Here is a 26,497-nt window from a genome sequence, read left to right as displayed (position 1 = left end):
ATTTATACCATTGGTTCCCTCAGTTCTCAGGCCTTCAGACTCAAACTGAATTATACCAATGGCCTTCCTGGGTCTCCAGCTTGCAAATAGTGGATTGTGGGACTTCTTAACCTCTCCTTGACAACATACACATAACATGAGCCAATTTCTCATAACAAATCTCTCTTTCTCTCTCTAGATAGACTATAGATAGATCGATCGATGGATGGATAGAGATGAGAAACAGAGAGAGAGAGAGAGAGAGAGAGAGAGAGAGAGAGAGAGAGAGGTTGTATTGTTTCTGTGTTTCTGTTTCTCTAGAGAACACTGACTAATATGATTCCCTTTCAGGTCAAGTCAAATTTACTTTATATCCCAAGTTAATGAGGCTATGTCAATTTTTCTGTCTGATATTTTCTTCCAGTTAAAGTCATATTTTGGATTCAATCATACGGACCCACTGGGAAGCCTATAGATTAAAACACAAACTTGTAAATTTAATTTAGAATGTTTGATCTGAAGGGAATCTGAGAGATTGTCTGATTCATTGTAGATATTGGCTGGATTTAAATTAATTTTCATTACCTGCTTTTATTTTGTCTTCAGGAAAACTAATGGACACCAGGGATTTATTATATTCTTTTCTCTTGGTTATGTCTAAAATATTTCTCTATAAAAGAGATTGAAAGAAATCTAATAAAATATTATTTTCATAGAGAGGGAATGTTAAATTGTTTTTAGCAGTGTTTGTCTATCCTAAGTTTTGGCTTAGGATAGAGAGCCCATTTTGGAGTTGAAAATTAAAAATGACAATTAATGTTGTGTAAAAGTCTGCATACTTGTGTAGCTTTAAACCTATCTCACACTAGCTGGAAGGATTTACAACATTCTCTCCAACTCTTACCATCTCCTCCACTCAAACTCATTTGCTCACGTCTCCATCACCCAGGTATTCCATGGAGTTACTTCAGTGCTCAGATTTCAGACCACGGGACACCTCCCAAAGTTTGAGTCCACAACAGTTATTTTAACTCACAGCTTTATTGATGACTAGTTTAACTCTGGAGAAATCAATCACTTGTCCTCTTCCATCTTGCCACCAGCCTACCACCAACACACTCTCCTGTTTTAAGGACCTCTCATGCATTTCTACCACTGATAATCTTTCTATGAAATGTGCATTTTCCAAATACACGTGCTCATGGAAACTTTTTCTTAAAATACTATTTGGAATTTGTGTACCATAGAACATACTTTGGTAATTAGCACATCCTTGTATTACAGAAAAGCAAAACAGGGTCTAGAGGGCAGCTGTAACTTGGCTGGAATCCCTGATGTATATATGGTAGCATAAAGCTATATAAGGTATATATGGTAGACTAGGACGCTTGAGCTCTTTTTCTCACACTCAAGTTTTCAGTATCTTTGTGTGGATCCAGCCACACTGCTTTCTTTTTTCTTACAATAATTGAGAGAGACCATATGCAGCAAGTAAATCAGATATAGGTAAGACTCAAGGTAAGGTTTGTTCTGAGACAAAATTCCTCTCCATCTGTGAACCAGTGAGACCAGATAATTTACGTGCTTTCAAAATACAATAGTGGAACAGTCATAGGATAGATGTTCCCATTTCGAAAGGTAGAAGTAGAAAAGAAGGAAGGGGTAATGGGTCCCTAGTAAGTTCAAAACCCAGCAAGACAAACTTCACAAGATCTGAAGGCTGGAGTATAAGTCTTTTTGGCTCAATGCTCTGCTTTCCAGATCCACTGGGGTGGTGGCTTTGCCCCCGACACTCTGCTGGGCAGGGTCAGCCCCCACAGCTTTGGGCTGCACCTGCCTGCCCCACCAGCTCTGGGAGGCCTCACTTTAGGCAGAGGTTGTCTGGCTGGTAAAAAGTGAGGTGAAGATCCCCCTTTCTTGAAACTGAGGAAGTAGCCCTGAGTTGCCTTTGGGGTCATTCCTCCCTTTTCTTGAAGAATCGCACACACATTTGCAGCTGACTAGCTCTATGGTCATGAGTTATAAAATCCAAGAAGTACTATACTCTTCTTTCATTACCTCCCATCTCTTTCCTCTTCAGTTCAGACTGGCACTTTTCCTGCTGGGGTGGCTGATTAAGTCTGGGGTTCACACCCCCATCCCTTATCAAAGAAATGTTTGGCCACATCCTTAGTGTTCCCTTCCAAACACGCTTTCGCATTTTTGCAATATGGACGGGCTGAGAATTTTCCAAATCTTAAAGCTCTAGTTTCTTTTTACTTAATAATTTTGTCTTCAAGTCATTTCTTTCTTCTTGAATTTTACTATAAGCAGTCAGGAAGTGCCAAGCTGCATCTTTAACACTTTACTTAGACACTGCTTTAGCTATAAATCCAATTTCCCCAACTCTCTGCCTTCCACAAACACTAGAACATGAACACAATTCAGCCACCTTCTTTGCAACTTTATGACAAGGATCTCCTTTTTTCCATTTTCCAATAACAGGCTCCTCATGTTCATCTGAGGGCCTTATCAGAATGGCTTTTCCCATGAATATTTCTACTGACATTCTATTCAGGATTATTTAGGTGTTTTCTAAGAAGCCTGAGGCTTTCTCTGCAGCTCTCCTCTTATCCTCTGAGCCCTCACCACAATTGTCCTTAACAGTCCAATCACAGCAATGTGGGCTTTTTCTAGCTTCAAACTCTTCCAGCCTCCGTTCCAAAACTGCTTCCACAATTTTAGGTATCTGTGACAGTAGCACTCCTACTTCTTGGTACCAATTTGTCTTCATTAAGGCTGCTATAACAAAACACCATAAACTGGGTGGCTTATGAACAATAGAAATTTATTTCTCACATTTCTGGAAGCTAGAAGTCCAAGATCATGGTGACAGCATGGTCAGGTTCTGGTGAGAGCCCTCTTCCACACTGTAGACTACTGACTTATGTGTTCTCACTCGGTGGATGGCAGAGAGAGAAGCAGGAAGCAAGCTCTCTCATGACTCTTAAGAGAGCACTAATCCCTTTCATGAGGGTTCCACCTTCATCGAATCCTAATTACCCCCTAAAGGCCCCGCCTCCTAACACCATCGTATTGTGGGTAGCGTTTTGACATACGAATTTTGGGAGGACACAAGCATTCAGTCTATAACAGCTAGTGATCAGTCAGAGTAGAATGGAACTTTGTAAAGGAGACTCAACACCATGTGCCTCACAATTTTGTTAATATAGGGGATAAAAGTAGGGCCCCAATACGTCTCAGAGTGTTTCAGACAGTCCTAGTTTCCAAGGGTTTCTCCCATTTCCTCCATGAGGATATTCATATCTTTAAGGTCATATTTTTTCCCTTTTGTTTGGGAAAATCAAGTCACTATAAACATAAGATATAAGAAAGTTAGCACTAACAAAAGACATTTAAAATGTATCTACAATACGTCTGGCACTGTATTAGGCCCTGGGGTTAAAACCACAAACCAGATACAATCCTTGGCATCATGGAACCTACTGTCCAGTGAGGGATATTTGCTAGTGAACAGGTGACAAGGCAGTATAAGTAAAGAGTGATGCAAAAACACAGATGAGGAACAAATCCAGACTTGAAAGGGAGAAGGTTGAGGAAGACTTCACAGAGGAAGTAATGTTCAAGGTAACCCTTCACAGAGGAGTAGGGCTTAGGTGAAAGTGAAAGAAATTCAGCGAAAAAAAAAAAAAGTTCTAAAGTAAAAGAACATCCTCAAAGGCCCCGAGTCTAAAGAGAACATGATATATTTGAGGAATTGATAATGTCTGCAGTGGAAAGGGTGAGAGATGCAGCTAGAGTGATAATGCTGCTAGATCACAAAAGGCCACGTAAACCACATTATGGATTCAGAGCGTTACTGTTACCGTATAGATGGGATTGAGAGTCACTGAAGTGTTTTAATAAGAGGAGCTTTGCATTTTCATTTAAAAGGCTGGCTGGGATGCAGAGTGGAGAACTGATAAGAGGGAACCAAGACTGGACGCAAAAGAGCGGGGGGCAGGTGGATGCAGGTATCTTAGGAAGAGGGTAGCAGTGTGGATAGAGAGAAGCAGAGACAGCTGATGATGTGGACTAACAAGATTGGGTGGTTTATATGTTGGGAGAGGTGAGACAAAGCAAGTCAGGGATGAGCTGTGTAGATGATGGACCATTCACAGAAAAAGGATTCCAGTAGGAAGAGAACATTGGAAGGAAGGGAAATAAGAGTACATAAATAGATACGTTAAGAGGAGACTGCTACATTTCTTAAGTTAGCACTCTGTATAAACCAAATAAAAAATATATATTAAAATGTATTTATGTATACGTCATACTGTCATACTATTGTTATGCATCACTAGGGAATATAATAATAGAGGATTATTTAACATAAGTTAGCGAAATTTGAGAATAATCTTTGCTCCTCTCTTGGAAATTCACAGACTATTTCTAATTCTCAACTGCCACTGTATTATCCTGGTTCTCCTAGCTTTAAATGTAGTTTTGAAATAATAAGAGAAAGGAAAAGTCCAAAGTAAGCAGATAGAAACAGATGTAAATTGTGAGCTATAAACGGACTCAAATTTCTTCATTTTTGTAGACACTTTATACTCTTGTTTCATACTTCCAGGTTGCTTTGTGCTCTAAAATATTTTTCTAACGGTTGGTAAAAATCCCTCATGTGGGAATACCTACAATTATAGCAGCTGGTGTTTATAACAAATGACAAGGCTAAATTAAACAATTATTATCTCCATTTCAGGATGGTTTATAAAAACAATAAAACATTTTTAAGAAAGCACTGACTTTTAAATGAGGCCCAACAGAATTTGTGTTCCTATTTGGAGCTATAATACTAACTAAACTTGGGGTCAAAATAGCATGCTACTAACATGGAAAAGTGACCCCCCCAAAAAAAATTGTGCAAAAGTTTAAACAGCTCATAGCAAAACATACTCTGAAAATAAATTACAAATTTAATGTGCTAGCTAAATTGGCAAAAATCTCAAGAATTATCATAAAAGAACCCTGGTAAATTCCTACCTTTGAAAACCAATAAGAACTCTAAACCTTTATAATCAAGGAAGGACATAAAAAACAACAGGAATCCATTTGAAAAGAAAAAGAAAAGACATATTCCAAATTGAAACAGTGCTTCTTTATCATAATTGTTTTTGTTTATTTGTCCCCATTTTTGTTTTAAAAGGCATTTCATAATGTTTATTACATGTTTTAAATGAAAATGGTAGAAAAATTAAAGAAAGGAATTCTTACTCAATTTTTTTCTGGTTGTATAGGAGGTAGCTCCAGGCATATTAGAAATGTTGTTGAATGGTGGAGAGAGTATTTTCGTACATCTCAGAAGTGTAACAAGCACAAGATGCCAGCTGCCATGAGGTATTATGTCAGCAGAAATAGCAAATTTCCTGCTTCTCCAGCCCTATGAAGTGTATATGACTTTTCTACTCCCATTTATAATTAGTTATCAATCAAAACTTAACTATGGGTGTGCAGATATTAAAGAACAAGCAAAGCAGTAAGGAATGCAAGATGCAGAGAGATGAAAAATGCATTGTGGTAATCCTTTATTTGCTGCTATTTTTTTTCTTGGGAACTTGCTAATTCACAGCTCAGCCCGCCAAAGCCAGAGAAAGCAGTGTTGTAATGTCTGTGGCAGTCTCAGTAGGCTGAAAGATCAAAAATTAGAGTTCAGAGCAAAAAGAAAAATGAATCCAAAAAAATGAGGAGTTTAAGAAACCTCTGGGACAATGTCAAGCATACCAACATTTACATTATAGGGGTACCAGAAGGAGAAAAGAAAGCAAGCAAGGAATTGAAAACCTATTTGAAGAAATAATGACGGAAAATTTCCCTAACCTGGTGAAGGAAATAAATATATAAGTCTAAGAAGCACAGAAAGTCCCATACAAGATGAACCCAAACAGGCCCACACCAAGATACATCATAATTAAAATGCCAGAGGTTAAAGAAAAAGAGAGAATCTTAAAAGCAGCAAGAGAAAAGCAGTCAGTTACCTACAAGGGAGCCCCCATAAGACTGGTCATGCTGTTTTCTCAACAGAACCTTTGCAGACCTGAAGGGTTTGGCACAACATATTGAAAGTGATGAAAAGCAAGGACCTACAGCCAAGATGACTCTACCCAGCAAAGCTATCATTTAGAATCAAAGGACAGATAAAGAACTTCCCAGACAAGAAAAATCTAAAGGAGTTTATCATCATCAAACCAGTATTACCAGGAATCTTAGAGGGATTTATTTAAGACTAAAAGGAAAAAAAAAGGTAAAAAATGTGAATAATAAAATGGCAATAACTACATGTCTATCAACAATTACTTACAATGCAAATGGATTAAATTTTCCAATCAAAAGATATACCTTGGGGAGTTGACCCGGTGGCTCAGGCGGTTAGAGCTCCATGCTCTTAACTCCGAAGGCTGCCGGTTTGATTCCCACATGGGCCAGTGGGCTCTCAACCACAAGGTTGCCAGTTCAATTCCTCGAGTCCCGCAAGGGATGGTGGGCTGCGCCCCCTGCAACTAGCAACGGCAACTGGACCTGGAGCTGAGCTGCGCCCTCCACAACTAAGACTGAAAGGACAACAACTTGAAGCTGAATGGCACCCTCCACAACTAGAGGACAACAACTTGACTTGGAAAAAAAATAAAGTCCTGGAAGTACACACTGTTCCCCAACAAAGTCCTGTTCCCCTTCCCCAATAAAATATTTAAAAAAAAAAAAAAAAAAGAAGAAGAAGAAGATATACCTTGGCTGAATGAATAAGAAAACAAAACCCTTACATATGCTGCCTACAAGAGACTCACCTCAGTTCGAAAGACACACACACACACAAACTGAAAGAAGAGATGGGAAAAAGATATTTTATGAAAATGGAAACAAACAAAAAAAGCTGGGGTAGCAATACTTGTACCAGATAAAAATAGACTTTAAAACAAAGGCTATACCAAGAGAAAAAGAAGGACCCAGTAATCCCATTTCTGAGTGTTTATCTGAAGAAACCCAAAATACTAGTAAGAAGGGACATGTGCATCCATATGTTCATTGCAGCATCGTTTACAAAGACCAAGATGTGGAGGCAGCTTCAGTGACCATCGATAAATGACTGGATAAAGAGGAGGTGGTACATATATACAATGGGATATTACTCAGCCATAAAAAAAGAACGAAATCTTGCCATCTGCAACAACATGGATAGACCTAGAGGGTACTGTGCTGAGTGGAGTAAGTCAGACAGAGAAAGACAAATGTCATATGATTTCACTTACATGTGGAATCTAGAGAACAGGACAAATGAAACAGAAACAACCTCATAGATACAGAGAGCATTTTGATGGTTGCTGGATTGGGGGTTGTTTGGGGGGCTGGGTGAAGGTGAGAGGGGATTAAGAGAAACAAATTGGGAGTTACAAAATAGTCACAGGGATGTAGAGTATAGCATGAGTAATATAATCAGTAGTATTGTAATAACTATGTGTGGTATACTGGATTTATCAGGGTGATCACTTCGTATGTTATACAAATGTCTAATTACTCTGTTGTACACCTGAAACTAATATAATAATGTATGTTAACTGTAATTTAAAATTTTTTAAAATTTCAAAACAACAAAAATTATAGTTAAGGACTGCAAAGACAGCCATTACTTAAAGGACCAATATTCTAAATGAAATTAAACCCAACATTCTGCATGCATTTTACCCCTAAAATATTTGCCAATCCCTAAACTGTGCATTGGCAATAGAGAGACAAAAACTGGAGTTCATATCCTGTTAAGACAAATATTCCAGGATTTCATGAATATCCTTAAAAGCTTGGGCCCTGGAAATAAATGCAAATTATAAATATACCAGTTTCCACAAATCTTGAAATATAACTTCAAATTAATTCAGTCCCTAATTGAATCCAGGTATCTTACTTGTACTGTATCATCCTACCAAAAGAAAATTAAAACCTCTTTGGAGAAAATTAACATGTCCTACAATTTTTCATATGCAATGTCAAACACACAATAAAAAATTAACAAGCATACTTGTACAAAGAATCAAATGACTGAAGGCCAAGAGCAAAAATAGACAATGGAAATAGATCAATAAATGATCCAGACACTAAATTTATCAAACACAGGTTTTAAAACAATCATGATTAATATTTTCAAGAAAAGGGATTTAAAAATAAGAGAATTTCACCAGAGAACTATAATCTGTGAAAAAAAAGCATCCAATTGAAATTCTCAAACTTAAAAATACAACAGCCATATTTAAAAATTCAAATTCAATAAATGGATTTAATACTGTAAACAGCAAAATACAAGATTAATGACCTGGAATAGAGTTCAATAGAGAATATACAAATTGGTGCCCACCAAGACAAAAAGATAAAAAATGCAGGAAAGAACATAAACACCTGGGACTCAGAGAAAATACCTAACATATGTGTAACTGAATTTCCTAAAGAAGAGAAGAAATAATGGCAAAAAAAATTGCAAAACTCATGAAAGACACCAGAATTTTAAGAAACTCTTTGTACACGAAGTAGGATAACTACAAAGAAAACCATGCTTATACACATTATAATAAAACTACTGGGAAAAAAAAAAAAAAAAAAAAAAAAACTACTGAAAGCCAAAAACAAAGAGAAAACCTTACAAGCACTCAGAGGAAAAAGACAATATTACCTTCAAATGGCTAACAAAAGACCAACAGCTGACTTTTCAAATTTTTCAACAGAAATGTTGGAAACTGGAAGAAAATGAAGTGACATCAATAAAGTGATGAAAGAAAATAACAGCCAACTTAGAATCATTTAGCTAGGAAAAATAGCTTTCTAAAATGAAGAAGACAAAATGAAAATATTTTCAGACAAACGAAAACTGAGAAAGTTTTCTTGCTATTATAGAAATACTTCATGGAATTTTTCAAACAAAGAAAATGACTCCAGATGGAAGGTTAATCATACAGAATGAACGAAGAGCACAAGAAAGAATAAATAGGTGGGTAAAACTGAAAGAATATTACCAGTAAAAAAAAAATAGACAAAATAAATAAAATGATGTCAAACTACAACTTACAGTTTGAAAAACAGTCCCTACCAGACTTTTGAACCATATATTCTAATTGTTTGGGAGTGATGGAGATAAGCACATGATACTTTGGGATGAGAGAGCAAGGACATCCAGACTCCTCGGAGGTGCAGGAAAAATTCTCCTGAGAAAGTAATAGCATATAAATTATCTCTGATTATCCCCTTATTAAATTTAAATTCTTTGCTCCAACAAATTAAGTAGTCCACAGTTTCTCACACACACACACACACACACACACACACACACACACACACACACAAACCAGGTCTGACAATTAAGTTTGCAAACTTGTTACAACAATGTTGCTAAACTTTTTTTATATGAGAAGGATTATTCATTATGAATTTGCAGTTACTGGACACACAGTTAACCAAGTGTCCAGTGCTGGTTATTTGGAAGCGCTGAAAAGGCTGTATGAAAAAGTTAGACGACCTGAACTTTTTGCCAGCAATTCATGGCTCTTACATCACAACAATGCACCAACTCACACGGCACTGTCTGTGAGGGAGTTTTTAGCCAGTAAACAAATAACTGTATTGGAACACCCTCCCTACTCACCTGATCTGGCCCCCAATGGCTTCTTTCTTTACCGAAAGAAAAAGGAAATACTGAAAGGAAGGCATTTGGATGACATTCAGGATATCAAGGGTAATATGATGACAGCTCTGATGGCCATTCCAGAAAGAGTTCCAAAATTGCTTTGTAGGATGAACTAGGCCCTGGCGTCAGTGCATAGCTTCCCAAGGGGAGTACTTGGAAGGTGACCATAGTGATATTCAGCAGTGGGGTATGTAGCACTTTTTCTAGGATGAGTTCATGAACTTAATCGTCATACCTTTCGTGTGTGTGTGTGTGTGTGTGTGTGTGTGTGTGTGTGTTCACTGTTTCTTTGCTTAGGATGTTCACTCATGCTGTTCTGACTGAAATGCAAACATCCTCTTTACCTCACCTCCCAATCTCCATGTGTTCAAATCTTTCAGTTTGAACCTCAGTGCCTCTATCAATTTTAAGCCTTCCCTGGCCAGGCAACACCAAGCATCCTTCCTGATACTCACCCCAACTCAAACTGTAATAACCTCTGTCTTTCTTTTATAACAGAATGTATTTTTATATTACCTTCCCTATTATGATTCAGGTTTTTTAAGAATATTACCTTACTCATCATTGTTTACCCTCTAACAAACATTTGTTGAATAGATGGATAAATGGATGGATGGACAGATGAATGGGAAAGACTACAACCATTTCTCAGGTGAGTACAGAATTTTCTGTGATTTGGCACTTGCTTCACTATCAGTCAAGGCCCATTTTGTCATATTCTCTCCATCCCTGCCTGCTTTCTTCTGGTTTTACTCACACTTTGCTGGGTCGTCAAATGCTACAGAGGGAACATATCAAAGCTAATAAAAATTCCCAATAACTATTTTTGACCTTGAAGTCAGTACAAGGGGAAAGTGATAAGTCATTGATGCTGTGATTTGGTGAGGCGGCAATATAAAATAGAGTGTTTTTAAACATATTCAACTGGTTTATAATTTGCAGAATAAAACATCAGCAAGTGTATACCTTGAAATCAGTGGTTCTCTTACATCTGGATCAAGACAGGAAAAGTGAATAATATCCATAGTAAAATGAAAACAAAATACTGAATTGCTCTTTTGTGCAATGCACTGGCCTTCATACAGATAGATGACATTTATAAAAATAATCTATGTTCAGTCATGCATAGCTACAAATTGCAGCTAACACCAACAATGTAGAAGAGAAACACAGCCTGGACCTTCACATACACAGTGCTACAAAACTCCTCAACTGAACACATGTAGTGTTCTTGATACCTTTCTGGTAAGTATTCAAGCAGATGATCTAAGAAGGTCAGAATTAATCAGCAGTAACTCTTGATTTGCTAATTGAAGGCATTTTTAAAAAGACTACATTTTGGCATATGTGCATTGAGTGGGTTTTCCATAGCCCTTAGAAGGAAAATTAAGCAGAATTGATAACATGTTCCAAGGACTTTAAGTTCCCTCAGTAGACACAACTAAATGCCTACCTAATATTCATTCTCTACTTCTTTCTAATATTCATGGTTTTGTTGGAAATCTCAGTGTGCTTAGTTTAAAACAAAACAAAACAAAATATAGGCATCTTATAGTCTTTCTTGAAGCTAAGAATGGGCCATGTGACATAGTTCTGGTCAATGGAACATAAGCAGATACCTGACAATTCTTTTTCCTGGAATAAACACTACCCTCTTCTCCTTTCCTCCTCTCTGTAACATGAACACGATGACTAGAGCAGTAGCTGCAACAGCTATCAGTTAACCTTGAAGAAAAAGCCAAGAGAATTGCAAAGACTTCTGTCTGATCTCTCAAGGTATGGAACCAATGTTAACAACTGCTCACCTCCAGACTTAAATGAGAAAAACAAACATGTATTTTCTAAACCAAAAATTGTAAGGTTGTTTTTAGTTATATTTGGCTGAAATTTAATCCCAGAATGAATCACCCCTCAAAACCATGAACCACTTTTTTTTTATCAATTCCAGCCCTTAACTACCTAGCATAGGAATGAATAAATGGCTGAATGAACTAAGCCTTCTACTGTTCATGGCAACGTGTGTTTGAAATGCCTAAAAGAAAGGGAGTGTGAAAAGACAGTATCAAACACTATGTGAGCAATGTTACCCCAATTCAAAACAGACTACTGGGCGTCATGAGTCAGAGAATACTCATTTGGACAAATTGAAAATTGTCCTATCTAAGATCTCTCAATGAGGCATAGATCCCTGTGACAGCCAGCTTCCTGTATGAGGAGGCATTAAAAATGTGGAATCAGACTTGTTAGAATTAACTGCTTTCCTGTGATCACCTAGATCAGAAATGGAGAGGGAAGCCAATCCCGCCAGGGGAGAAAATCAATAGAATCAGTCTCAGGCCAATGGGGGAACACAGGAGCAGAGGAAATACAGTGAGTGAAAGTTCAACCCTTCCTTCCTTCAGGAAGATCTCCAAGCAATACTCCAAGATTGACAGATAAGGAAATGCAGTTTCTTCCCATTCTATTCAAGAATTTTTTATGTCAAGAACCGTTGCCCCCACTGGTCAATTTTTGACTTCAGAAACATAAAAAGTAGTTCTGCCTAATAGAAAGCTCAGAGACTTCTTTACATCGTGATATTTAAAATGCAGGATCTTGGACCCCACCTTGGACGACTGAATCAAGTGCTTCCTTTACATATTAAAGTTTGAGATATACTGTATTAGAAGGTCTTACTAAATATTATCTGTCTTGATGTTTGAGTAGTTATTTAACTATATTTAAGCCAGTCCAGACAATAGAAAATTCCTTTCCCCTTTGGTTTTTAAATCTTTTTATTAATAGTTTGTTCAGGGATTACAGATTCTATAAACTTTAGATGTCAAATTTTTAGAATGTCTCGCCCACAACTTTTCTTTTCCGTACTATTTTGTAAAATGACTATGTTAGAAACATAATCGTGAGATAATTTTGATAAATGAAAACAAATGAGTCCCCCTTCTTCCCCTGGTGGTTGAGAGACATGGTCCATGCACCAGGAACTGTATTTACTAAATCTATAAATTGGTCCCTTTAGTAGTACTTTTGTTATCTATGTCAAGGTGAGGTTTTGACTGTGTCATTTAAGAGCCTACAAGACCTTGGGAATTTGAATCATCCTTTTCTACCTTTTGCTAATGTACTTTCACTTGTAGGGAAGCTCTGAGTGAACAGCATGAGGAAAGGCCAAATAACTTGCCTGGAAGGCAGGCAATGCATATTTACAGTCATTTTCAGACATTCTTAAAGAAAATGAATAATGGCAAGGTTAGGAAATTGGAACTGTTTCTGCTGACCACGCGTATCCCAGAAATGATACAACTGTAAGTTATTGTCTCTACATTTCTTTAAAGGAAGATGTCAGGGTAGGCACAGGGTGTTTGATTTCCAGGGTCTCAGTCCTCCTGACCACAGGTATGCACATTCTCAGGAGTGGTGGTTGCAGTTTTAAACATTACAGCCCAGATGTGCAGAGAAAATACACTTTCTTTACTTTCAATAGGGAAACCTATTGAATTTTCCTTAATGCCTAGAAAAGGGGAGGCTTCAGTTCAATCTCATAAATTTAGTCTCATCCAATAGATGGTCTATTGGGGTAAATGCTTAACCTGTTTTAGGTAAAAGGCTCAGTCCTGCAGGTTCTGCCCGTACTCAGCCCCTCTCTCTGAAGGCCCTGGATGCACACTTTGTGTTGTCCTCTCCTTTCTTTGCTGAGAAGTGGCTGCTCTGGGCTGCTGCCTGGTGACTTTCAGGAACCACTAGGTGTGACTGGTTCCATCCCTGAGCTTGCAGGCAACTGCTGCTAAAGTTTGCAATTGGTATAGCTTGTAGTGGCTCTCAGTTTTGTCACATCCTACTCTCCCTGAGTGATTTGGTCTTACCGTGGATCACACTGGTACTGCAGACCCCCGTGAGACTCTGGCATCTTCTTCATCTGTGTCTTGGCCTGGGCTACTCAGCCCACAGCCTCTGTCACAGTTACTTGATGCCTTGCCTCAGGTACCCATGGTAGACTCACTGCCCACAATTCAGCTATCTTCACCATCTGCCAAGGAACAGGCCGGCACCCCTGAGTTCCTCAATTGCCTCCTTTGTTACCTTCTTCCAATGAGATATGCCATTGCCTTCTGTCGTGATGGAAGTAGATGACACTGGAGCAGAATTCAACAAAGAGAATGTGGGGCATGGAGGTGTGGAAAGAAGGAAAGAGCCCTGTCTTCTTGCTCTGCTTCTCTCTCCTCTTCTCTAAAATCTCTGGGGCTGGAGGGTACAGATGTCTGGCTTTCCAATTCCTCTGCAGCAGTGCTACTCTAATTGATGCCAATCCATGGACTGTTACTGGCCCACAACAAGATACGCACAGAAATTGAGAGTACAATTTTTTGATACACTTAGAGCAACTTGTACACTTAGAGTCATTTTATATCTGTTAAATATAATAAAAATTCAGGGCTTTTATTTTATATGTGTTTATTTTTCTATGTGATTTTTTCATAATTCATTTTTGTTACATTTTATAAAATCATAGGTGCAAGATGTATTGGAACTTTTAAAAAGTGGTCCTTCCTCATAGATAGTTTGAGAGGCCCTGCTCCCCATCATAGCACTTTCTATGCAGGAAGCTTTATGCCTAGAATCCTAGATGGAAGGGGCATCCTCTCTGTACTGTGGAAGAAATGGGTTCACCCGACCAGAGCCTGGATATGCTTAAGATTTATGATGATTTTTTTTCCTCAACAAAGCCTATATTTTGAGCTTATTTGCAAGTTGTAGACACAAACCAAAATCTAATTTGACAAAGCTGAGTAGACTTCCTGTGTTCTATTGGGGACTGTTCTGACACTTTTCCCCTGAAGCACTGAAACCCATTGTTTCAAGAAGTGAGAAGCCCTACAGCAGTGTGATCTACAGGATGAGGAGAAGACATAGCAAGGGAGGTATTATGCTCAAATTGCGACGTAAAAAGGTTTTGTTGGAGAATAGCTCTTTCAAGAAAATCTGAAAAGAAATTTTTTCATAATCTTAAAAAAAAGCCCACATCAGTGATCAGTACAATGTATCCCATGTGTTCCTGTTCTTTGCGAGAAAAGAAAATCTCTAGCAAATCATCAGCATTCGTGTATACGTTGTAATACTGGCAATCAATACTGGGTCTCAGTCTTTTCAAGTCCAAAGACCAAAGAAAAGAATTTGTAGACCACATTCGAAAAACCACAGATTGAGTGCTATTCCCTAGAGAAAGCTCACACAAGCTGAGATGCCTGAAGCAGTTCTGGTATTAACTGGGTGAATCTTATTAATGTTAATATTCAATTCAGCTTCTGATTGTGCACCCTGCTGAAAAGATCTCTAGAAACTAACCTAGTAATATCATTCTTCTGACAAAATAAGACCTAAATTAGGAAACAGGAGAAAGCTGTAGTTATTGTTCATCTTACTAAACTACTTCAGCAGTAATGTTGAATCTCCTTGGAGTTAGGTTGCAAAATACAGTTCCTTTGTCACCACTCGATTGAGAAAAGCCTACATTGTGCTTGAACATAATTAATTATCTTGCGCACAACAGCCTCCCTTGTGACTGCTTTTTTGCTATGCTCCTTACCATCACCCTTCTTCACGGACTCAATTTCCTTCAGTGCGTCTGCCAGTCTTGGACTCAACTCCAATAAAAATGGGAAGGATCTGACATTAGTTATCTACCCAAGCTGATGGATTAGCCAACTGTACTTTAGGAAGACTGTCAGTCTATATACTACTAGAGGAGTATTTGCATCTCTACTCTCTGCCTTTGGCCTATGATTGTAGAATCGAAGGCTTTTCTTCCTATTCAGTAGGCTTCAGACAACTGCAAGTACTGTCATGTGAGAGGAGAGGGATTTTTCTTCAAGAAAAATTTGTGGCCCCTCCCCCCTCCAGATGGGCCCCTACTTCTTGAGCAGAATCCATGCTGTAAATGATGTAGGTAAGAGGGCAGTATCCTTCCTTCACAGCTTCTGGAATCAGGCAGGGCTGCTACAGCCCTGTTGCCTTTGAGGATGATATCCCTCGTCATGATTAATATATTCACATTGTAGATTAAATATATCATCTGTAATTAATCAGCGAATTTCAGTTGCAACAGACTAGTTGATATACTGTCATATTTTGTAGGAATTTATTTCATTGGATAGTTTTATTTATTTATGTGTTTATGTATATATTGTATATGAATATATAATTGTATATTTATTTATTCCAGTTTGGTAGTTTTCTTGTTTGGCTGTCAATTTATTTTTAGCTCTCAAATATTTTTATTAGTTGTCTTGGGCTGTTCCCTAGGAACAGAACCTGAGATGAGAATTCATAAACAGGTGGTTTATTAGAGAAGTGATTCCAGGAGTTGGGAGAAGTGGGTGGGCACAAGACAGGGAAGAGGAAAAAGCCAAGCAGGGGTGTGATTTCAGAGAGTCCCAGCCTCAGCGTAATCCTTGGGGAACTCTGGAGTATACATGACATAGCAGGGTTTGTCCTACCTTTTGAGACAAAGGAGCTTGGGCTTTTGTACCTTCACATCAGTCAGTCATCGGCAGGCAGCCGGTGGATAAGAATATTCCCAGGCACTTCTTTTACTGGTGAGGCAGCTTATGTGCCCAAGGGCAGTCCTCTGACAGAGACAGTGGAGCCTTTAGCAGAAAAACATACAGATGCTACGGGACAGGAGCACAGTACCGGTGAAAGAGATTGAGGAGGGGGTCATCTGGGCAGGACAGTGTCCAGTGCAACAGGCATTGAAAAGATCACAAGCATATGCTTGGAGCACCTGAAGGATGTGATAAGCCCTGACATATAGATGGTTTCTGGCATATCACAGGCCAGTCGAGTGATAATTCTCACTCAACCTAATCCCATCTTTATCTTCTCCTTTCTTCCTTTAGCCCAAGACTTTCTGAGAATTATTTTGTGGCATGTGGTACACCTGAAGAAGCTGCTAGTTCTCTGGAATTAAACAAAGCAGATGAGTGTTTTAGCATCCTATCTGGTAAAATGAAAGAAACAACATTTTTAAATGAGTCACCTATTTTTATTGTTATAATTTCATATTCGCCTGTCTTATTTTCTGATTGGTTCTTACTCAACAACTGTTTCCCATATTTTAGCCTTGAGTTGATCTCTCTCTTATTTAATGAATCCAATTCAAAAGATGCTGAGATCCATTTTATAATATCATGCTTGTACTCTAATTGATTCTCTTAAAAGTGCAATGTTCAGATACAGATGTAAAGCTTTCTACTTCAGAATGTAGGACTAGTCCATGAAGGGAGGGAGACTCCACAGAAAAAAATCTTTTTGAAAACCCCTGCCCCAGATAGTGGCCTGATGTTTTCTGTAAAGAATACTTTGGGAACTTCAATACTATTTTAATTAGTACTCAATAAAGAACCAAAGACAGATAAAGGAAACAGCCACCCTGTGGAGAATTTGATCACTGGTGTTCAGATTTGCCAGCAGATGGTGATTATATAAAAAGCACATTGACTTGGGTGGCCAGATGTCTCAGTTGGTTAGAGCGCGAGCTCTCAACAACAAGGTTGCTGGTTCAATTCCCACATTGGATGGTGGGCTGAGCCCCCTGCAACTAAAGATTGAAAGCAGCAACTGGATTTGGAGCTGAGCTGCGCCCTCCACAACTAGAATGAAGGACAACGACTTGGAGCTGATGGGCCCAGGAGAAACACACTGTCCCCCAATATTCCCCAATAAAATTTATAAAAATAAAAAAAAATAAAAAAGAAAAAAGAAAAGAGCACCTTGACTTTTGGTCAGTTTTATTATCTTTTTAAATTTTAAACAGGCAATGCATCCCCCTAGTCCCTGCACCTCAGGTGGATCACTCCCACCACATCCATCTCCTTCCACCTTGGTTTGCCTATGGATGATGCAGTTTGTATTAATAGCAGTAAGTTCTATGCATAAGATAAGTTCTTTGTATGGAGGCTGTATTGAGAAGAACACCATAGCAGTGAATAAGGTACCCTATAATCCAGGAATGCTAGTCGAGGCAAAAGTACTGCATGGAAAGCAAATTTGAATCTGAAATACGTTATCTATTCCATGAGGACATATCTCTGCCTTCTCCAGGTGGCTAGCTATTTTCCCTATGAATAATGATACATCAGGGGCTCATGGTGGGCTTCTGTACTGTAGCAATGGCTGTAGCCAGATCAGCCCTGGTGGTGTAAATTCCATGGTGTTGGCTTCATACGTAGCCATAGTCCTGCCATTGGAAAAGTTATCTGGTTCTTCACTCCTGCTTTGAGTTGGGAGTTCAAGGCCTAAACTTACCGTTTTCTTTTTTATAAGCTCTCTACCACAATCAGATGCAGTTAACACAATCTATAATCTGTTAATCATGTTGTTGCATTGTTGCATAGCAATCGGATATAACCTCTTCCTGGTCACTCAAAACCTTGCTCTCTGGTAGCTCGTCAATGGACACCATCACCAGTGATAATCTGAGAAATCATGACACCACTACATGCCCCTCATTACAAGGGTTCAATTTCTACCTGGCAAGGAAGTCATTCATTTGAGGCTCTAGAACAAGCTCTACATAGACACCTAATACTCTCGTTTCCTTAAAATTGTTTTCCACCACGTTCTGGGATACTGCTTGGCCTAACATGATGAAGCATGACTTAATGGGTATCAAGAGAGTCAGGAAAAGGTAGGGGGAAATTTGTCAAGGAAAAAATACATAAAACTTTCTGCCAGATCCTTCATTGCTGACTTGCTAGGAACTCAGACCTACCATCATAGGCTTTGGTAGTCAAAGCAAACTTTGAGTGGTGCTAAGAAATGTTTGACATGTGTGAATTAGCAGCCTGTATTGCATCTGATTCAGCATAATTTCTTAAGCCGCTTGGCACATTTGTTAGGGTTTATGAGGTACAAAAGCTCAGGTCTCTTTTAGAAGAGAAAAGAGCCTATTTAGTGATTGTGACAACTTACATGATGAAGAGGGCTAGCAGCAGTCATTGGCCACAGCTGGCAGCTCAGGACCTTGGTGGGTGGGGGTGGAGACCTCACAGTCCTGTTGTCCCATAAAACTAACAAGCAAACCTCTACTTAGGGAAATCATAGTTCTACTTTAGTCACATGTGATTGCCTTCTTGGAGATAGTTCCTTCTTGGCTCCTTTAGATCTGAATTAGATACCCAGTGTTTAACACCACCTAGAAATCTCAATGACCAATTGATTTTCTTAGTGAAAAAAACAGTTCTCTGAAGGCAGGGCTATGGTTCGGTCCTTTTAAATTTTAAACTCATAGTCTTTCATGATCCTAATTAAAGCCACGAACCCAACTATCCAACTTCCAAGAAAATTGCAGAGATGGGGCAAAAGGGTGCAGTGGCACTAGCACAATGCTTCCAGAAATTAACCCCAAGTGTTTGTTCTCCCGCTCCGAAACATGGCATGCCATAGTGGACTTTACCACACCATATCACATCCTGTCAAATTTCCTAGCTAGTCTAGGAGAGAGCGGAGGAAGGTAATTTTAATCTCTGGCTTTGCTCCAAAATAAATCTTCACTGGAGGTAACTAAACTGCAGTCAGAAGTAATGTCTGTCTGGAAAGCATTCCATTTCCCAAGTATTTGGTGAGAACCTACTACATGTCCAGCATTATTCTAGGCACTGTAGATACAACAATAAACATATACAAACAAAAAACTGAAGCCTGTATTCCAGAGGAAGGAGAGGACATCAAAAAATAATTATGTGAAATGTATGAAGTATGGAAAATAATGGTAAGAATAATAGAGAGAAATAAAGTAGAAAGAGCGGTGTCAAGGAAGTAGGTGGGAATCAGTTTTAAATAAGGTAGTCAAGGAGGATGCTACAGAAGAGAAGTCAACATTTGAATAAGGATCTGAAGAAGGTGAGGGCAAGGCCACATGGAGATCAGGGGAATCCAGTGTGACAGGAGCAGAGATGAGCTCAGAGTGAAGAGGAGCCATAGTGCAGGACACTGCCAGCCACTGTGGCCTTTATTCTGTGTAGTCATGAGAAAGCATTAGAGGATTTTGAGCACAGCAATGACTCTTTTTAAAATACATGCTGGTACTACCACTGTTAGAATCACACTGCCTGCTTTGTTGGAACTGACTGCAGAAGAGCAAAGGTGGAAGCAGAGAGTCCAGCCAGGAGGTCATTGCAGTGATCCAAATAAGAGATGATGGTGGCTTGGACCCCGGTAAAAGCAGAGGGAATGGTGAGGAATGGTTAGATTTAGAATTTATTTTGCAGCTAAAGCTGACAGGAATTGCCGATGGATAGAACGTGGAGTGGGAGAGAACGAGAGGAGTCAAGAGGGATCCCAGTGTTTTGGGACTGAGCGTCTGCAAGGCCAGACCCTAATGGGCATGTAAAATCACCTAGCAGAGAAACCAAGATGGACATATGTGTTTATGTCCACATGCAAAAGGAAGCTAATGTGTGGCTATTTTCTTATGTTTTTCATAAATCGGCATGAATGGACTACTGGGGTGTGTCATTTAAAGCACAGGATATGGTCTGTACACATTTAAGTTTCATAACAGTCAATACTATTCCTGTCTCGTTAATTGGGAGTTGACATCACCCTCAGTCAGCCTGTGGTTGAGCCTTGCAGGGAGAATGCCACTGAGTTTTTCTGAGTTGTAAAAAAGTAATGTAGGCTTCTACATAATCTAAAATCAGGAGCTATGAAAGAGAAAGTGCAAACTTGGATGCATGAGCATAAATGAAATGATGTAACAGGATACTCTAATGCTGAAGAATTAATACCATAGTTTATCCTGGTATAAAATTTTAGTCATAATATCTTTTCTTTCAAAATGTATTTTTCTTTCTTCCCCATAGTTCTTAGCACATTTTTGCCCTCAAACTTTGGGTAAGGCAACAAACACAAAACAAAACAAAAAAAATAGTTTAAAAATTTTGGAAAAAAATTAAAAATATATAAATTATGTTATCTCTCTCATTTTTTTTTTGAACCATTAGGTCACACTTTCCAAAAACAATCCTAATATGTCATTTGACTTTCAAGGTAGTACAAACCTCTGGGAACCTCAGGCATCACCATTTTGCTTTACTAGTCTCATGCCCTAATCAGTTTCTTGCTATGAATATCTAGTGCATTGCTTTTGAACTTATGTGGAAGAAGTTTTGAAAGTGGAAAAAACCCAAGCACGTAGGCCCCATGGCAAATCAGAGTGGAGAAATAGGACCATGGGAAAGTGATTAAAACACCCTAAGCCTCAATTTCTGTAAAAGATAATAATGGATATTATTACTAAATGATAACATAGGGCTATTATAAGGCTTAAATTAATTAACATGTATAAAACACCTATGTAATGCTCAACTTCACGAGCTATAAGGGAAATTAAAATCAAACCACAATGAGATACCACCTCACACGTTAGAATAGCTGCTATCAAGACAAGAAAATATAAGTGTTGGAGAGGATGTGTAGAAAACTGAACCCTTGGTTCACTGCTGGTGGGAATGTAAATTGCTGCAGCCACTATGGAAAATAGCATGGAGGTTCTCCAAAAATTAAGAATAGAGTTACAAAATGACTCAGTAATCCCTCCTCTGGGTATCTATCCCCAAAATTTGAAAGCACTTATTCATAAAGATATATCTATCCCTATGTTCAGTGCAGTATTATTCACAATGGCCAAGACATGGAAACAACATAAGTGTCTTTTGAACAATGATTGGATAAAGAAGATGTGGTACATATATGCAATGGAATATTACTCAGCCATAAAAAAGAATAAACTCTTACCATTTGTGACAACATGGATGAACCTAGAGGGTATTATGCTAAATGAAATAAGTCAGATGGAAAAGGACAAGAACCATAAGATTTCATTCATGTGTGGAATATAAAACACAAAGCAACAAACAAACAAACTCTTAGACACAGACTACAGTATGGTGGTTACCAGAGGGAAGGGGAAGGATGAAGGGGGTAAAGAAGGTCAAATATATGGTTTCAGCAGGAGACTAGACTCTGGGTGGTGAGCACCCAATGGAATATACAGATGATGTATTATAAAGCTGACACCTGAAACTTATATAATTTTATTAACCAGTGTTATAGCAATAACTTTAATTTAAATAGAAATAAAACAGCTATGTAAAAAATATGGATTTAAAAGGAAAAATATTGCTATCAGCATTTTCAGTAAATATAGAAACAAAACCTCAGTGGACATGGCCACAATTTTGAAGAAAGACAATTTTTTTTAAATTTATTGGGGTGACAATTGTTAGTAAAATTACATAGATTTCAGGTGTACAATTCTGTATTACACCATCTATAAATCCCATTGTGTGTTCATCACCCAGAGTCAGTTCTCCTTCCATCACCATATATTTGATCCCTGTTACCCTCATCTCCCACTCCCCACCCCCCTTACCCTCTGGAAACCACATGGAAACAACCAAAATGTCCTTCGATAGATGAATGGATAAAGAAGTTGTGGTATATATACACAATGGAATACTATTCGGCGGTAAGAAAAGATGATATAGGAACATTTGTGACAACATGGATGGATCTTGAGAGTATGGTGCTAAGCAAAATAAGTCAGACAGAAAAAGCAGAGAACCATATGATTTCACTGATATGTGGTATATAAACCAAAAACAACAAAAGAACAAGACAAACAAATGAGAAACAAAAACTCATAGACACAGACAATAGAAAGACAATTTTGAGATTAGCCTAAATTGATAAAAATGTACTTTATCAGAAACTAACAAATAAGGCCTGGCTTTGAAGAACAAATGAATGACCATTATTCTTTATCTCCTGTTCCCTTCCCCCATTTTTATGATCTATGCAGGGCATCATATGTTTCACAAACATGAGCTATGTGTCCTATTTTACTTGCTAGTTCATGATTCCAAATGCAAAAGTCTAGTGACCACTAATCATTTCGTCAAGCCCTTGAATTTGACAATCTCAAAATACAATATCATAAAGAAAGTAAGCAGATGATTCTATAATACTAAAAAGAAAGTTTCTTTAAAAATTTCATTCTACACCTCTAAAAGAAAGGGTATGGTGGGCATTGTTTTAGTCTACTCAGCATGCCTTCCCTGCACTTTCTTAAAATAGACCCCACAACCTCATTGATTGAAGGGTCAGGCACTTATAAACTAGTCAGTTATATTCCTTCCCCAGAATTTTTCAAAAGTTTAAAAAATTAGGATGAGGCCATGTTTAAGGTGAAATGGAAAGACAGGGCTCACACTCATTGCATAGGCCAGTAATTCTCAAAATGTGGGCCCTGGACCAGCATCATAATCTGGAAACGTATTAAAAATGCAAATTCTGGGCCTCACTACAAACTTACTGAATCAGGAGTCATAGAGATGGAGTCAAGGAATCTGTCTTAACAAGCCTTCCAGATAATATTGATGCATGCTTAACCTAAAAAAAAAAGCACTGGTGTAAAAATAACCACTGGTGTAAGCTAATCCTGATACACAAGTCTTCATCATAGGAAAGTTCTCTACTGGAGAAAAATAATGGAACTTGTGGTATATCTAAATATATGTAACTATACCATAATAGTCCTAGACTACTTGCCTAAATAAATGATTTATTAAACTAAAAAGGAAAATGTCATGAATATATGTTAGTTTCTGATTTTAAGGACCTTTTGATTTAACTTTCAGATGAAAATTATTTGCTTGTGTCTGAAACCTCCTCCTATCCAATCCTTCTTTGATAAAAGAATTCATTACAGATTTAGACCTTGCCTATATTTATAACTTCTGTACACAGTCCAGCAAAACATAGCCTACACAGTAAGTTTCAATCCAAACTCTCATGTAAGTGTTCCTCTGCACTGAGACTTTTAATCAGGAAGTCATGAAACAGCTATTTTTTATAATAATGCTGTTTTAGATGTTCCAACAGATGTCATGGCCTGTCAGTGTGTTTTTCCCCAATGTCTCAGACTTAAATGTTCAAGCAGTTAAAAATTAGTGCAGGGGCGGCCGGATGGCTCAGTTGGTTAGAGCACCAGCTCTGAACAACAGGGTTGCCAGTTCAATTCCCACATGGGCCAGATAGCTATGCCCTCCACAACTAGATTGAAGACAACGAGCTACCGCTGAGCTTCCAGAGGGTTGGTTAGAGTGCGAGCTCTCAACAACAAGGTTGCCAGTTCAATTCCTGCTATGGGATAGTGGGCTGTGCCCCCTGCAAATAAAGATTGAAAATGGCGACTGGACTTGGAGCTGGGCTGCGCCTTCCACAACTAGATTGAAGGACAATGACTTGGAGCTGATGGGCCCTGGAGAAACACACTGTTCCCCAATATTCCCCAATAAAATTTAAAAAAAAAAAAATGAGTGCAGCATGCCATGTGTAAGACAATAGGGGATGGTGAAGACTACAGCAAACTGTAGCATGCTGGCATGCCTTGAATTCAAAGATTCAGATTTAAAAATTGAAAAAACTGTGCAAATTAAATAAAACGTCAGTCATTGGATTCAAATTATGGGCCCTATTTTATGAATTTTGGTTTACTCCTACTGTATGCTTGTAGTTGCATACTTATGGACTTAGGGGTAGAGTGAGCCCAGACCAATCACAGAAGCAGCAAAGGACTGCTCTGTGGAAAACAAGTGTGTTTCTTACTTAATTTCCTCTTACCTACCGTGTTTCCCCAAAAATAAGACCTAGATGGACCATCAGCTCTAATGCGTCTTTTGGAGCAAAAAGTAATATAAGACCTGGTATTATTATATTATATTACATAATACTATAGTAATTTACTATACTATTATATTATAGTAAAATAAGCTGATTGTCTGGCTAGGTCTCATTTTCGGGGAAACACGGTAGGTCAACCCTATCTCAGAAGCAGGCTCAATGACAGGGGGAAATCTTTTTATAACACTTTTATTGAAATATAATTCACATACCATATGTTATAGGCTGAGTTGTGTCCTCTCAAAATATATACCTTATTTTGCCATGTATAATGCACACTTTTACGCCCAAATTTGTGAGGCAAAAATAAGGATGTGCATTTTACATGGGTAGTACTAATTCTATATCTATATAAATGTTTTTAATTCTTTTATCTATGCTTATGAGTTAAAAGTGTAACTCTAGAAATCAATAACAAAATCCGTATGCAAAATAATACCCTGGAATACGATAATCAGTTTTGTTGAGCTTACAAGGAATTTGCAACTATGAAGAGTTCTTGGCCTTCTATGATGCATAAATATCATAAATTTGTTACCAGTACATAAAATTTCTTGTATCATAATATGTTAAAAAATAAATGCTAAAAGTCCTTTATAATACAAAAAACAAGTACTTAAATGTAAACAAATAAAAATTTGAATTAAAAAATTACAACAAAAGATTTTTTTCCCCTGAAAGTTTGGGCCAAAAACATGGGTGCGCATTATACATGGCAAAATACGGTGTGTTGAAGTCTTAACCCCCTAACCTAACATATGGTCCAGAATGTGACCATATTTTGGAGATAGGGGCTTTATCAAAGTGAGTAAATTAAAATGAGGTCATTAGAGTGGACTCTAATCTAACATGACTGGTAGGTGTTAAAAGAGAAATGCAGACACAAACACGTACAGAGAGTACATGTGATGACACAGAGAGAAGACAGTTATCTACAAATCAAAGAGAGCAGCTTAGAACAGGTCCTTCCCTCATGACCTTTGAAAAAATAACCTTAAAACACCTTGATCTCAGAGTTCTAGACTTCAGAATTGTGAGAACATAAATTTCTGTGGTATAATCCACTAAGTCTGTGGTACTTTGTTATGTTAGTCCTAGCAAGTTAATATACCATACAAGTCACCTACTTATAAGTGTCCAACTCAAGTGATTTTAATGTATTCACCAATATATGCAACCATCATCACAGCGACTTTTAGAACATTTTCATCACCTCAAAAAGAAAACCTGTATCTCTTAGCTCTCAACACCCTCTCACCCCATCCCCCTAGTACTAATAGTACTAATCTATTTTCTGTCTCTGTAGAGTTGCCTATTCTGGAAATTTCATATAAATGGAATCGTGTAATGTGTGGTGTTTTTTGACTTGTTCTTTTACTTACCATGTTTTCAAGATTTATCATTGTAGCGTGTAGCACTCCTTGTTCTGGCCAAATGATGCTTCATTATATGGATATACTACATTTTGTTTATCCGTTAATCAGTTGATGGACATTTGGCTTTTTCCTACTTTGGGGCTATTATGAATAATGCAACTATAAACATTCATGAAGAAAATTTATAAAGGGAAAACCTTGTATTTTGTTGGTGCTAAAACCGTTCAAAATGGACATAGTGACAAAAACTCGCAATTTCCTTGAGTTGGTTGCTGACAAATTTCCACCTTTCTCTTTTTCTCTCAGTCCCTCCCATCATTCTTATTTTATACAAGCTGTCATCATTCACTCTCACAAGCTGATTCACCATCAATGGGCTCTGAGTTTACTGAAGAATATACTAGGACCCTCAGTGGAGAACGAAAGTGTCATTGTAAACATAGCATCAGGTCCATTATGAAGCTCGGGCTGGGAAAAGACAAAAAGAGAGTGAGTGGGTGGGTGTGGGTGTGAAGGGTTGTATTTCTGTTCAGAAGCATTTAAGGTCTCCCCAGGTGTGGAAAGGCTGGCCAAATCATGTTAAATGGAAATGCAGTGGTTGAAGCTCTGCCAGAAAATGAGAGGCATTTGAATCAGTTGCAGTACACCTGGCCTATTAGCTCATCGGCTGTTCTTCAGTGCTCATATAAAGACATGA

This window comes from Rhinolophus sinicus, linkage group LG04 (assembly GCF_036562045.2).
Source record: "Rhinolophus sinicus isolate RSC01 linkage group LG04, ASM3656204v1, whole genome shotgun sequence".
Taxonomy (NCBI): Eukaryota; Metazoa; Chordata; class Mammalia; order Chiroptera; family Rhinolophidae; genus Rhinolophus; species Rhinolophus sinicus.
Note: the sequence above shows the minus strand (reverse complement) of the source record.